A 14,550-nucleotide genomic window follows, 5' to 3' on the forward strand; every position below is an offset into this window, starting at 1 on the left:
AAGATTATGCAGACAAAAGCTTCGATACGTGATAACTCCAAATTCTGAAATACCATCATCGTCCGGTAAGGACAATGTTTAAAGAACTGGCAAAGATGCTATAATGCATAGTATGAGATGCAATCGTCCCGAGCGTAACCTAACCTTAATGATTTAGAATGTATGAGTGGTAAATATTTCTTTAGGGTTTGTTGCACTTTTAGAATGGTTCTCAAACAAGGTTCTTATTAGGGTTTGGTTATATTAGCATCATATCCAAGTGATATAAGACATCATAACAATCATACACATAAAGAGTAGTGGTGGACTAATATATAAAGAACAGTTGTCTATTTTAGGTTCTACAGAACATGGTTGATGATTACTTATACTATACCTCAAAAGAATAACTTTTGAAGAACATGTTAATTAAGAATTAATGAGTATTTCAAAGAAGGATTAAGCTTCTAAGGTTCGATTGACATTTGTACTTCAAAAGAATAACTTTTGAAGAACATGTTAAATAAGAATATGAACTACTATATATAGGAGCTATGTAACTCTAGGGTTTACCATTGAGTTCATTTAGTTTCACTAATAGGAACTAGTTGGTTCTTAACTTGGAATGGGTTTCTATATAGCAAGTATTGGTAGGTTTATTGCTATGGTTTCTCATATACATCATATCAAAGGATGGTTATTAAGATGGTTCCATAGGTTTGCTATTAGGTTTACTATGGCTTCACATTTGATTTCCTAAATAATTTCTAATGGTTTCTAAGCTAAGTGGCTTATCATTTCCTAAGTAGGGTTTAGTTGAATAGGAGCATGTGATGTGAATTGCTACACAAGGTTGGTACTAGGGTTTATCTTATGGTTCTACTAGGGATGGATGATTGAGGTTGACTTTAATGGTATGGTATATGGTAATAGTGGTTAATGATACTAATTCAATTAACAAGTTAGGGTTTATACCTAGGTGACATTAGTGGATCATATAGGTTTTAGTTAAGAATAGGAACATGAAATGATAATCTCATGTGACTTGGTTTATGCTAGTGGATCATAAGCATGCATTCATTGGTCACATAATATGATTCTCTATGTAAGGTGAAACTCAAATGATCTCATGTGATAAGCAACTAGGGTTTTAGGTTTGCAACTACTATGGATGAATACATGAAATAATGAGATCAATGTCTTACTTAAATTAAAACTAGGGTTTCTAAATTATGGTACATCTCCTAAAATGATGATTGGAAATATAGGTGTGGTAACTAATTACTTTGAAGCATAATTATTAATGGTTTGGCATTTTATTAACTTCCACAAGAATTAATAATTAGGGTAACCCCTAATTAGGTTTAATTCAGAGATAAGGGTTTAACAATTATTACTAGGTTTTAAAAATAATAACTTGCAAACTAAAATTATTTAAGTTCACAATATTTAAGTTACTAAATTAAGATTGGTTTTAGTATTTTCTTGATTTATTATTATTTAAGAAAATAGTAACTTAGAATTTTCAAATTAGGGTTTATGAATTACCACTAATAATTAAGTTAATGCAACTATGATAAAGAAAATTAATCTTAGCATTTTATTTAGTTACTGAATAGTTAAAATTTAATTTTTGGAATTTAATTATTTATTGAATTCAATTTGTATTTTAAATAAATGAAAAGGCATAATTAAAGAAGTTAAGAATAAATGGATTTTTATTTTGACACACATTTTTGTTTTATATTTTATTTGGATAGAGTTTATTTTTGTGAGCATTTTGATATATTATTTATATTTTTATGAGTTGAAATGAAATTTCTATGATTTTGCAAAGTTTCAGTGATTTTCTGGAATTTGAAATAAACCTAAATACTAGATGTACCGGTTCACTGTCTAACCCGAGACACTGACTGGTGGGGCTTGTCTCCACGTCGGTTGCCACGCAAGCGAGGACCGGTCAAAGTTGACCAGGACCCTTGACCTCACCGGCGGTTAAACGCCGGCGGTCAGTAGCTGGTGGCGCCGCCGATTTACGGCCTCCCGAGATGCGCGGCTAGGCTCTACTGAACGAGTACAACGAGGCGAATCGAATGGTGATGATGGTTTAGCGAGGGGATCACCGGAGCGTCGCCGGCGATGAGTACTGCGGTGGTGCTACTCCGGCCAACATGCGAACTAGGGCTACAGGCGATGCCAGGAAGCAAGAGTAGGTGCTATAGACGCGTATGCTCACCCTGAAGCTCAAGGTGCGGTCGGCTCCGGCGATGGTTGACGGAGACGACGGCGATTGGAGATTTCCCGGTGATGTGCTGCAGAAGGGAACGCCGAAATTGCCCTGATTCCTTGCTCCCCTTGATGCTGGGCTCCTCCCAGATGCTCCTTGAGTCCAGGCGCTTCTCCTGGACCACACGCCAGAGGCTGGGGTGGCCTCCTCCGTCGGCTTCGTCTTCGACTCCGGCGACATAGAGTGGATGAATTTGAGAGATAGGGAGCGTCTGAGAAGATTTGAAGTGGCGGAGGCGAGCAAGGCGTGCACGGCGATACCCTCCACCTATTTATAGGCCAAGGGAAGCTCTGAGGCCTCGACACGACGATGGCAATGGTGGAGAGGTGGCGGTCTCTGGAAGCTTCTAGCTGGCAAGGATGTTCTCATCCGCGGATAAGCTCGGACACGAATCGAGTTGGGTGCGGTTCTGAGAGGTCTGGCGACGTCCGGGCAAGCTTATCGACGAGGACGTCGTGGCCTACTGGCGTTGCAGCGCTGTCGTGCACGGAGACGAGGACGACGACGTGTTTTATTCTCGCACGATTTTTAAAGCCACCGAATCGGTATTTGGCTTGGGCTGGGCTGCTCCTGGTCCTTTGCTGAGCCTCGACGTGGGCTGGTCTGCTGGGCTGCTGCGGTCCACCAGGTAAGTTTCTCTCTCTCTCTATTTTTCTGTTTTCTTTTCTATTTTCTGTTTTTATATTCTGGTTTGAATTTGATATTTGAATTCAAATTGATTTCTGTTTGTTTTTGCAGGTCCTAAATTATTTGAGTATCAAGATATCCTGATAATCATGCTTACTACATGGTTTTGTTGTTTAAACAAATATTGTATTTTGATTAGAGTGACACTTTGTGAGGTTTAATTAAAATGGAATGGTTAATATATTGATCTCCATTCTTTTATAATTTAGGAACCATTTCTGTTTAAATGATTTGAAAATTTACCACATGTGCATGGTGAACATATCATTTAATTGTTGCTAGGGTGCTTAACAATATTGAGGTTCACACACATTTTAATTAAGGTTAGAGTTTCATATTATTGGTAATGAGGTTGGAATTGTGTTATGATTGTATGTGAAGAATTATTCCTATGGGTTTAAGAAGATGGCTAAGAAAATTCTATAATCACAAATCTGATTGTAGTAAACTTTAGCTTGAACTAATTAAGATAGATCCTATGTTTATAATTAGCAATGCATTTGCTAATGATGGTTTAATTGATAGAACACTACTTCATTTGGTCTACTAGGATGGAAAGGTAGAGTTCAATATTTTATGTGAAGTAATTCCTAGGTGAAAGGTTTAGGGTTTTGATAATGCTTCACTAATTGAAGTATAAATGGGCATGAGGCATGGCAGGATTCTTTTCATGATCCCAAGTGATACTTGGATTCAAATGTGGTCTAGGGTTTTAGTTGGAATTACCCATGTGATACACAAGCTAGAATTGTTTATAAGCTTAAGCTTTGATTATGTTTTATTGGCTAGCTAGGGTTACTCCTCCATACAAGGCATGAGGATTGGTTTGGGGTTAACTACTAGTGATATACTTATTATTTTATGTGATAGATAAGATCTAGTGATCACATGATTTAACTTATCATCTATATCTACAAGTTATGATCATGCATTAGACAAGATCCATTCATTCCTCACTAATCCCTCCTTATTATTCCTCTCATCACACTCATCCTATATTCTTAGGGTTTATAATTAATACTAAGTTGTGATGATTATGGAATTGGTTTTCTAAGGTATTGTTATTGGAATAGGGTTCTCACCTCCAAGATTAAATATTGACTTGAACAACTAAGATTAGTACTACTCTAGTATTCTTGTATGAACATGGCTATGATTAGTATTATAACTTCTCTCATTTCTCAATGTCTTGGAATATCCCAAGGTCCTACTCAAGAGATGATGATATGATCCTCTAAATATATGGTTTGCCTAGGAATACTACCTTGAAATCTTATGTAGCTTCTGCTTCAGGAAATCTAATAAACCTGCATCTTGTGGTATGCCTCCACCTCCTAGCTTCTTCATCTTGATCCTAGCTAATCCACATGGAGTGACTCTATGTGTTTGTTCCCATCTATCATGGTACTTGATGAGCAAATGGATGAAGGGTGTGGCTCTATTTATAGGCTTGGGCAAGCTCTAGTATCATGACACATAGGTGGTGACTCTTGTGTTGGTTTGATGAGTAAGGTGCTTGGTTGTCATGCCCTCATCCATAGCAATCCTTTGAGCATGAGGTGGCAAAGCTTGGAATGCAAGTCATGTAGATATTTTCATCCTATGTGGCAAGATCATTATCCTCTCATATGATTTATTTTTGGATAGCCAAGTGGCATTTGCTACTAAATATCTTGTGGATGGTTTTATTATTGTGGATGAGTCATCATACCATGTATGATTGGATTTATGTTATAATATTATTCAAAAGGTCAAGTTTGAGGGTTATTTCTCCATTTTGGATAGTTGGTGTTTGATTTCACCAAGGCATTATCATATGAGTTTCAAAATACCCATAGTTAGTTTTATTCAAATAGTTTGGACTATAATTCGTAATGTAAATGGATTTAGTTTTATGATATTCCATGTATTTAATAAGTTATGATTTAAATAAGAGTGTGTGGCTTTTATGCACTTTAGACCTTGTGGTTTGCCTTATTTATAAGTGAATTAAATTACACACCAAAAGTAGTTGCTAACCTTTTAAGTATTAATAAGTTAGGGTTTGATTCTTAAAGAATGTGTTGTTATAAATCTAATTCCATTTGATCTAATCCATAGATCAAATCATCTCTACCCAAAATAAGGTTTTAGCAAAGATCACAGTGAAGTTTATAGTGCTTGACTTGATGATCTACTTAAATTCCAGCAAGTCAAGTGAAACTTCAGTTACTGCGGTAAGTTTTATTTGAAGCGCGAAAATTCCCCGGATTTTCTATGCATGAATGCAATGCACACTTTGGTGTTCTCTCATTTTATTGCCTCTAAACCTGGGATATTACAGCCTCTCCCCCTTAAACTGAACTTCGTCCCGAAGTTCGAACGCTCTCATGTTTCGGAACGTGGAACTGACTTGAACGGATCACGATCCTTTCAAACTCCATGGTGATCTCATTAGATATAATTAGATATATCCCTTGTCCTGATCCTTCATGTAGTCTTCTGATGTCTGGCACTGATACTTCCTTTAATTCTAGGATTTCTTCCAACACTCTAAGCTTATAGGCTTACTCTCCAAAGATTCTTGGATTAGGACATCTTATTGTGTTAATGGAATTTACTAGTGGTTGTGGTGACATCTTCCTCTTTGGGTACTCAAAGCTTGGTTCTACCAGCTGCGGTAATCCAGCTGCGGTAATATGGTACTACGAGTTACCAGCTGCGGTATCCACACCTTAAGTCTAAAGGATTTGTTTAAAGTAAGGTATTGTTGTCCCTTACTACCATAAAGAAAGTAATGGTACTTCATAAGGTATTTACAATAGGCATGGTCCTGGTAGTTTAGTCCTACGAATGGATTAGACTCATTTAGTCCATCCAACCATGGCTTCTAGTTTATGCTAGTTATTCTTCTTTTGGTTTCTTTAGGTTCCATGAAAGGAATCTTTCTAATAAGCTTATGTTTTAGTATAGTCAAACTCCTTTGGTCTTTAGCCTTCTTAAGCTTCGATTGTCCTCCGACATCTACTTCATCCAACTTCATTATCTTGGACTTACTTGAGTTCTCTTGATTTTGAGTAATTACAATTACCCACTCAAGTTAAGGTCTAACCCTTACTTCCTCGAGATATAAACCTCGGCTTCTGGTCTGACAACCTCCTGAGAGTACTTTTATATGAGTACCTCCCAACAACCTTATAAAAATAAGATCGGACTTCCTTTCAGTTCAGACCTTTTTCTCCATCTATCACCCTACAAATAATATCTTAATACTTCTCCTTCAGCCTTCCTCTCCCCTTGGAGTTTACTAATGGTCTTCAAACTTCCTTTCTTCTAATCATTAAACTCCAAGGTTAGAAGATTAGTCTTGGTCTAGCGTATAGTTTGTACTTTTCTAAAGTCTCACGAAGAATTCTTTGCGGTGTATCCACACAGTTGTGGGTATCCATTATGAATCCTCCGACTAAATATTTACCAACTACGAGATACCAGCTGTGAAATACTAGCTGCGGAATCCCCCTTTCTTTTAGGGTAAAGAAATGTTCAGGCTGTGAGCTATCTGGTACCGGCTGCAGACTACCTAGTACCAGATGTGGCTTATTGGATACCAGTTGTGGCTATGTTATGGTTCTAGTCAATATCTACTTACCAGCTGTGGCCTACTTACCTAGTTTTAGTTAAGATATACCTCACTTCACATACTTTTTCTTCATGATTATCCCATATCATCTGCGGTCTTATTATACCAGCTACGACTTCACTTGTCTATTTTCCTTCTTCTAGGGTTTGTTTTGCAAGATAACCACTTGTTGACACTATGAAAATAGTATTGTAAGTGACTTCACTTGCATTCCCTTCTTCCATAATGAATACAGCTCTACTTCTACTGCTCCATATTCACTATTTTTCTCACTTCCATGATACTTCCATGTTGAAGTACTCCTTGATTAAGGATAAAAGTGAGTTTTGATTGGTCCTTCCTTCAGATTGTTGTGGTTGCTTCCCACAACTTTACTTCCTTCTTCAAGTAAACCTTCATCCTGTCTTCAAATCTTCAGAATTCGTCACTCCCTCACACGAATACCTTTACCCTCTAGACCTATAACATCAAGTAAGAGCTTGATATTGCAACATGCATTTGCATATCAAAGTCAAACTTCATGTATGGATCTAGTCAAACAATGAAAATCCAATAAAATCCAAGAAGATTCAGCTTTGTGCTTATAATACACATCCTTATATGCCTGAATATAATAGTTGGGTAAGACATCCCTAAACATCAGGTTCAGATGTGTAGTATATAACACCACATAAGATAGGTTTAGGTTGTGATACTTAGCACGAATACGTGAATTTCTACTATTTGTCTCAACATTCATCTTAATTGCACATTTGCAATGAGACAAACTTGAAACAAAATGGCTTGGGATAGTTGAAGTTAACCTAGTTTTCTTTGGAAGTACTAACAAAATAGTATACCATATATATGTGCTATTGAGGACTACTTCCTATAATACAATTAGTTCTAACATGTCTACTCTAAACACATGATTGTTTAGAATATACCACCTATAACTCTAGGATTTCTCTATGTGATATGCTCTAAATAAGCCTTGTTTAAATTAAGGGCTATGGTTTTAACATACTTGGTACAATTATTAGGATTTTAAGGCCTAAGCTTTCAAACTATTCCTTAAATCCTACTCCTCATCATTCTTTTGTTATCGTACTTATGATGGTCTACTCCATCACATCATGATTCCCAAGTGAATCATATATGATTACCAGCTTTATCATGAAAAGTAGACTTATATAACTCCTATCACTCTTCCTTACCTCCCATGATTGACTCATCATAGACATATACTACATGATATGACTTATCTTCATTACTTAACAACAGTCATTTGACATTTTTAATGACTCTTACTTAACTATAACTTGCATTGGTATACTTATTCCAATAGGATATCTTCCTTATGGTTGTATCCTCTCTTTGGACTACCATGTATTGTATACCAACTGTGGTCTACTACCACTCATTATCTTAAGCTTCAATGGTGTTCTAATTATTTGGAATGAAGCAAGATAACTAATTAACCTTATTTAAGAAATATAGATAAGAAAGATTGACTCAAGTGTGTCAGGATTATTCTCAAGTGAATACCCATCTCAAGTCAAAAGAATAGTTGGTTTAACTAAGACATCTTCCTATAGACACTACCAAACCTATAGGTCTCCTTTAAAGGGTTTGAATCCTAGGGTCAAAGCATTTGCTCTGATACCAGCTGTGATGACCCAGCGTACCACTGCATGGTGTAGTACACAAGTCGTTGACATAACACAAGTGAAACACCGTTCCACTCATATTACATCTCTCAGAGTGGTACAACAGAAACATATGCGAGTCCAAGGTATGTCTATAGAAGTACACACGAACTGTTTACATAAGATCCACACAGCCTCCTACTTTACGGTGAGATAAAACTTCAAATAAAACTCCAGAAGAACGATTCGTAGTCTATCTTATTGCTAACTCAAGTTTAAGAGCTACTTGGCTTGCTATAGAATTCTAGCTACTTAGGTGCTATGATTAGGGAAAGGTTCCCTTCTATTACTAGTCTAGGTTTCCATAATAGCTGATGCAGAAGTTGACTCCATTGACTTCTTTGGTTGGATTCTTCATCTCGTTGCAGTTGACTCCTTTGTCTTCGAGTTCCACGGTAGTTTCTCCTTCTCTGCCTTGATCTAAGAAGGGGGTTCAAACGAGATAGAATGAGTACGAGCGTACTCAGCAAGTTCATATTAGGAAATATGTGTATCATGCACTAGCTACAGCCATAGACCATAAAGTCATAGGCCAATGCAAGTTTTTGTAATCATTTCTTCAAAAGGTTTATTTTATTCTGAAAACTATGCCCGTCAGTCTTCACAGGTTGACTAGAACTTCGTGGAGTTCCTTTCCTGCCGCGTTCGCAGTTCCCTTCCCGGAACAGGGAGTGACAGTCACAATTCTTGATACCCTCTACAGAGGTGCGTTACTTTACCCCACAAGAGATTTTAACCATGTTGCCGTCTGAGAGTATGTCCCCGTCCACACTTCCTTTGGTGTGAGGCCCAGTATAAGATCCAAGCCAATCACTGCCTTCTCCGCGACCCTGCAAACCCACCCTTTTGTCCAACCGTACACCTCCAGTAGACTTCCCCCGATAATACGGCTTTACTCATGGTGTACTCCGGACAATCCATCATAGATCGTAGAGCCATCATCACTAATGGATGGGGATTTAAAAGGCTATCCCAACCTACGGCAGTGCCTCCAACACCCCGCCGGCTCTACCAATCCGTTGGCGTGCAGAGGGAAAAGATACAGCTGACTTCCCCAGAGCCATTATAGATCTTATGGATAACGCGATATGTACGGCGCTAGAATCACTGGACGGCATTGGTAATTAATCCTAGGGTGATATAACCCATGCAATGGAACCTCCACCATATCAACACATACCATGGTTCCATTGCCCACCACATAGTCATATTCATAATTGTAAAATAATACTTTGCTTTTCAATGCATGAGTGATAAGTATAGTACTTTGCATATAATTTGATAAAAATAATCAAATGACATGAGCAAGCGATGAACTTGCCTTTCTTGACTGCAAGATTATGTAGACAAAAGCTTCGATACGTGATAACTCCAAATTCTGAAATACCATCATCGTCCGGTAAGGACAATGTTTAAAGAACTGTCAAAGATGCTATAATGCATAGTATGAGATGCAATCGTCCCGAGCGTAACCTAACCTTAATGATTTAGAATGTATGAGTGGTAAATATTTCTTTAGGGTTTGTTGCACTTTTAGAATGGTTCTCAAACAAGGTTCTTATTAGGGTTTGGTTATATTAGCATCATATCCAAGTGATATAAGACATCATAACAATCATACACATAAAGAGTAGTGGTGGACTAATATATAAAGAACAGTTGTCTATTTTAGGTTCTACAGAACATGGTTGATGATTACTTATACTATACCTCAAAAGAATAACTTTTGAAGAACATGTTAATTAAGAATTAATGAGTATTTCAAAGAAGGATTAAGCTTCTAAGGTTTGATTGACATTTGTACTTCAAAAGAATAACTTTTGAAGAACAGGTTAAATAAGAATATGAACTACTATATATAGGAGCTATGTAACTCTAGGGTTTACCATTGAGTTCATTTAGTTTCACTAATAGGAACTAGTTGGTTCTTAACTTGGAATGGGTTTCTATATAGCAAGTATTGGTAGGTTTATTGCTATGGTTTCTCATATACATCATATCAAAGGATGGTTATTAAGATGGTTCCATAGGTTTGCTATTAGGTTTACTATGGCTTCACATTTGATTTCCTAAATAATTTCTAATGGTTTCTAAGCTAAGTGGCTTATCATTTCCTAAGTAGGGTTTAGTTGAATAGGAGCATGTGATGTGAATTGCTACACAAGGTTGGTACTAGGGTTTATCTTATGGTTCTACTAGGGTTGGATGATTGAGGTTGATTTTAATGGTATGGTATATGGTAATAGTGGTTAATGATACTAATTCAATTAACAAGTTAGGGTTTATACCTAGGTGACATTAGTGGATCATATAGGTTTTAGTTAAGAATAGGAACATGAAATGATAATCTCATGTGACTTGGTTTATGCTAGTGGATCATAAGCATGCATTCATTGGTCACATAATATGATTCTCTATGTAAGGTGAAACTCAAATGATCTCATGTGATAAGCAACTAGGGTTTTAGGTTTGCAACTACTATGGATGAATACATGAAATAATGAGATCAATGTCTTACTTAAATTAAAACTAGGGTTTCTAAATTATGGTACATCTCCTAAAATGATGATTGGAAATATAGGTGTGGTAACTAATTACTTTGAAGCATAATTATTAATGGTTTGGCATTTTATTAACTTCCACAAGAATTAATAATTAGGGTAACCCCTAATTAGGTTTAATTCAGAGATAAGGGTTTAAAAATTATTACTAGGTTTTAAAAATAATAACTTGCAAATTAAAATTATTTAAGTTCACCATATTTAAGTTACTAAATTAAGATTGGTTTTAGTATTTTCTTGATTTATTATTATTTAAGAAAATAGTAACTTAGAATTTTCAAATTAGGGTTTATGAATTACCACTAATAATTAAGTTAATGCAACTATGATAAAGAAAATTAATCTTAGCATTTTATTTAGTTACTGAATAGTTAAAATTTAATTTTTGGAATTTAATTATTTATTGAATTCAATTTGTATTTTAAATAAATGAAAAGGCATAATTAAAGAAGTTAAGAATAAATGGATTTTTATTTTGACACACATTTTTGTTTTATATTTTATTTGGATAGAGTTTATTTTTGTGAGCATTTTGATATATTATTTATATTTTTATGAGTTGAAATGAAATTTCTATGATTTTGCAAAGTTTCAGTGATTTTCTGGAATTTGAAATAAACCTAAATACTAGATGTACCGGTTCACTGTCTAACCCGAGACACTGACTGGTGGGGCTTGTCTCCACGTCGGTTGCCACGCAAGCGAGGACCGGTCAAAGTTGACCAGGACCCTTGACCTCACCGGCGGTTAAACGCCGGCGGTCAGTAGCTGGTGGCGCCGCCGATTTACGGCCTCCCGAGATGCGCGGCTAGGCTCTACTAAACGAGTACAACGAGGCGAATCGAATGGTGATGATGGTTTAGCGAGGGGATCACCGGAGCGTCGCCGGCGATGAGTACTGCGGCGGTGCTACTCCGGCCAACATGCGAACTAGGGCTACAGGCGATGCCAGGAAGCAAGAGTAGGTGCTATAGACGCGTATGCTCACCCTGAAGCTCAAGGTGCGGTCGGCTCCGGCGATGGTTGACGGAGACGACGGCGATTGGAGATTTCCCGGTGATGTGCTGCAGAAGGGAACGCCTAAATTGCCCTGATTCCTTGCTCCCCTTGATGCTGGGCTCCTCCCAGATGCTCCTTGAGTCCAGGCGCTTCTCCTGGACCACACGCCAGAGGCTGGGGTGGCCTCCTCCGTCGGCTTCGTCTTCGACTCCGGCGACATAGAGTGGATGAATTTGAGAGATAGGGAGCGTCTGAGAAGATTTGAAGTGGCGGAGGCGAGCAAGGCGTGCACGGCGATACCCTCCACCTATTTATAGGCCAAGGGAAGCTCTGAGGCCTCGACACGACGACGGCAATGGTGGAGAGGTGGCGGTCTCTGGAAGCTTCTAGCTGGCAAGGATGTTCTCATCCGCGGATAAGCTCGGACGCGAATCGAGTTGGGCGCGGTTCTGAGAGGTCTGGCGCCTTCCGGGCAAGCTTATCGACGAGGACGTCGTGGCCTACTGGCGTTGCAGCGCTGTCGTGCACGGAGACGAGGACGACGACGTGTTTTATTCTCGCACGATTTTTAAAGCCACCGAATCGGTATTTGGCTTGGGCTGGGCTGCTCCTGGTCCTTTGCTGAGCCTCGACGTGGGCTGGTCTGCTGGGCTGCTGCGGTCCACCAGGTAAGTTTCTCTCTCTCTCTATTTTTATGTTTTCTTTTCTATTTTCTGTTTTTATATTCTGGTTTGAATTTGATATTTGAATTCAAATTGATTTCTGTTTGTTTTTGCAGGTCCTAAATTATTTGAGTATCAAGATAACTTGATAATCATGCTTACTACATGGTTTTGTTGTTTAAACAAATATTGTATTTTGATTAGAGTGACACTTTGTGAGGTTTAATTAAAATGGAATGGTTAATATATTGATCTCCATTCTTTTATAATTTAGGAACCATTTCTGTTTAAATGATTTGAAAATTTACCACATGTGCATGGTGAACATATCATTTAATTGTTGCTAGGGTGCTTAACAATATTGAGGTTCACACACATTTTAATTAAGGTTAGAGTTTCATATTATTGGTAATGAGGTTGGAATTGTGTTATGATTGTATGTGAAGAATTATTCCTATGGGTTTAAGAAGATGGCTAAGAAAATTCTATAATCACAAATCTGATTGTAGTAAACTTTAGCTTGAACTAATTAAGATAGATCCTATGTTTATAATTAGCAATGCATTTGCTAATGATGGTTTAATTGATAGAACACTACTTCATTTGGTCTACTAGGATGGAAAGGTAGAGTTCAATATTTTATGTGAAGTAATTCCTAGGTGAAAGGTTTAGGGTTTTGATAATGCTTCACTAATTGAAGTATAAATGGGCATGAGGCATGGCAGGATTCTTTTCATGATCCCAAGTGATACTTGGATTCAAATGTGGTCTAGGGTTTTAGATGGAATTACCCATGTGATACACAAGCTAGAATTGTTTATAAGCTTAAGCTTTGATTATGTTTTATTGGCTAGCTAGGGTTACTCCTCCATACAAGGCATGAGGATTGGTTTGGGGTTAACTACTAGTGATATACTTATTATTTTATGTGATAGATAAGATCTAGTGATCACATGATTTAACTTATCATCTATATCTACAAGTTATGATCATGCATTAGACAAGATCCATTCATTCCTCACTAATCCCTCCTTATTATTCCTCTCATCACACTCATCCTATATTCTTAGGGTTTATAATTAATACTAAGTTGTGATGATTATGGAATTGGTTTTCTAAGGTATTGTTATTGGAATAGGGTTCTCACCTCCAAGATTAAATATTGACTTGAACAACTAAGATTAGTACTACTCTAGTATTCTTGTATGTACATGGCTATGATTAGTATTATAACTTCTCTCATTTCTCAATGTCTTGGAATATCCTAAGGTCCTACTCAAGAGATGATGATATGATCCTCTAAATATATGGTTTGCCTAGGAATACTACCTTGAAATCTTATGTAGCTTCTGCTTCAGGAAATCTAATAAACCTGCATCTTGTGGTATGCCTCTACCTCCTAGCTTCTTCATCTTGATCCTAGCTAATTCACATGGAGTGACTCTATGTGTTTGTTCCCATCTATCATGGTACTTGATGAGCAAATGGATGAAGGGTGTGGCTCTATTTATAGGCTTGGGCAAGCTCTAGTATCATGACACATAGGTGGTGACTCTTGTGTTGGTTTGATGAGTAAGGTGCTTGGTTGTCATGCCCTCATCCATAGCAATCCTTTGAGCATGAGGTGGCAAAGCTTGGAATGCAAGTCATGTAGATATTTTCATCCTATGTGGCAAGATCATTATCCTCTCATATGATTTATTTTTGGATAGCCAAGAGGCATTTGCTACTAAATATCTTGTGGATGGTTTTATTATTGTGGATGAGTCATCATACCATGTATGATTGGATTTATGTTATAATATTATTCAAAAGGTCAAGTTTGAGGGTTATTTCTCCATTTTGGATAGTTGGTGTTTGATTTCACCAAGGCATTATCATATGAGTTTCAAAATACCCATAGTTAGTTTTATTCAAATAGTTTGGACTATAATTCGTAATGTAAATGGATTTAGTTTTATGATATTCCATGTATTTAATAAGTTATGATTTAAATAAGAGTGTGTGGCTTTTATGCACTTTAGACCTTGTGGTTTGCCTTATTTATAAGTGAATTAAATTACACACC

The sequence above is a fragment of the Lolium perenne genome, chromosome 3 (genome assembly GCF_019359855.2).
Source record: "Lolium perenne isolate Kyuss_39 chromosome 3, Kyuss_2.0, whole genome shotgun sequence".
NCBI classification, from domain to species: domain Eukaryota; kingdom Viridiplantae; phylum Streptophyta; class Magnoliopsida; order Poales; family Poaceae; genus Lolium; species Lolium perenne.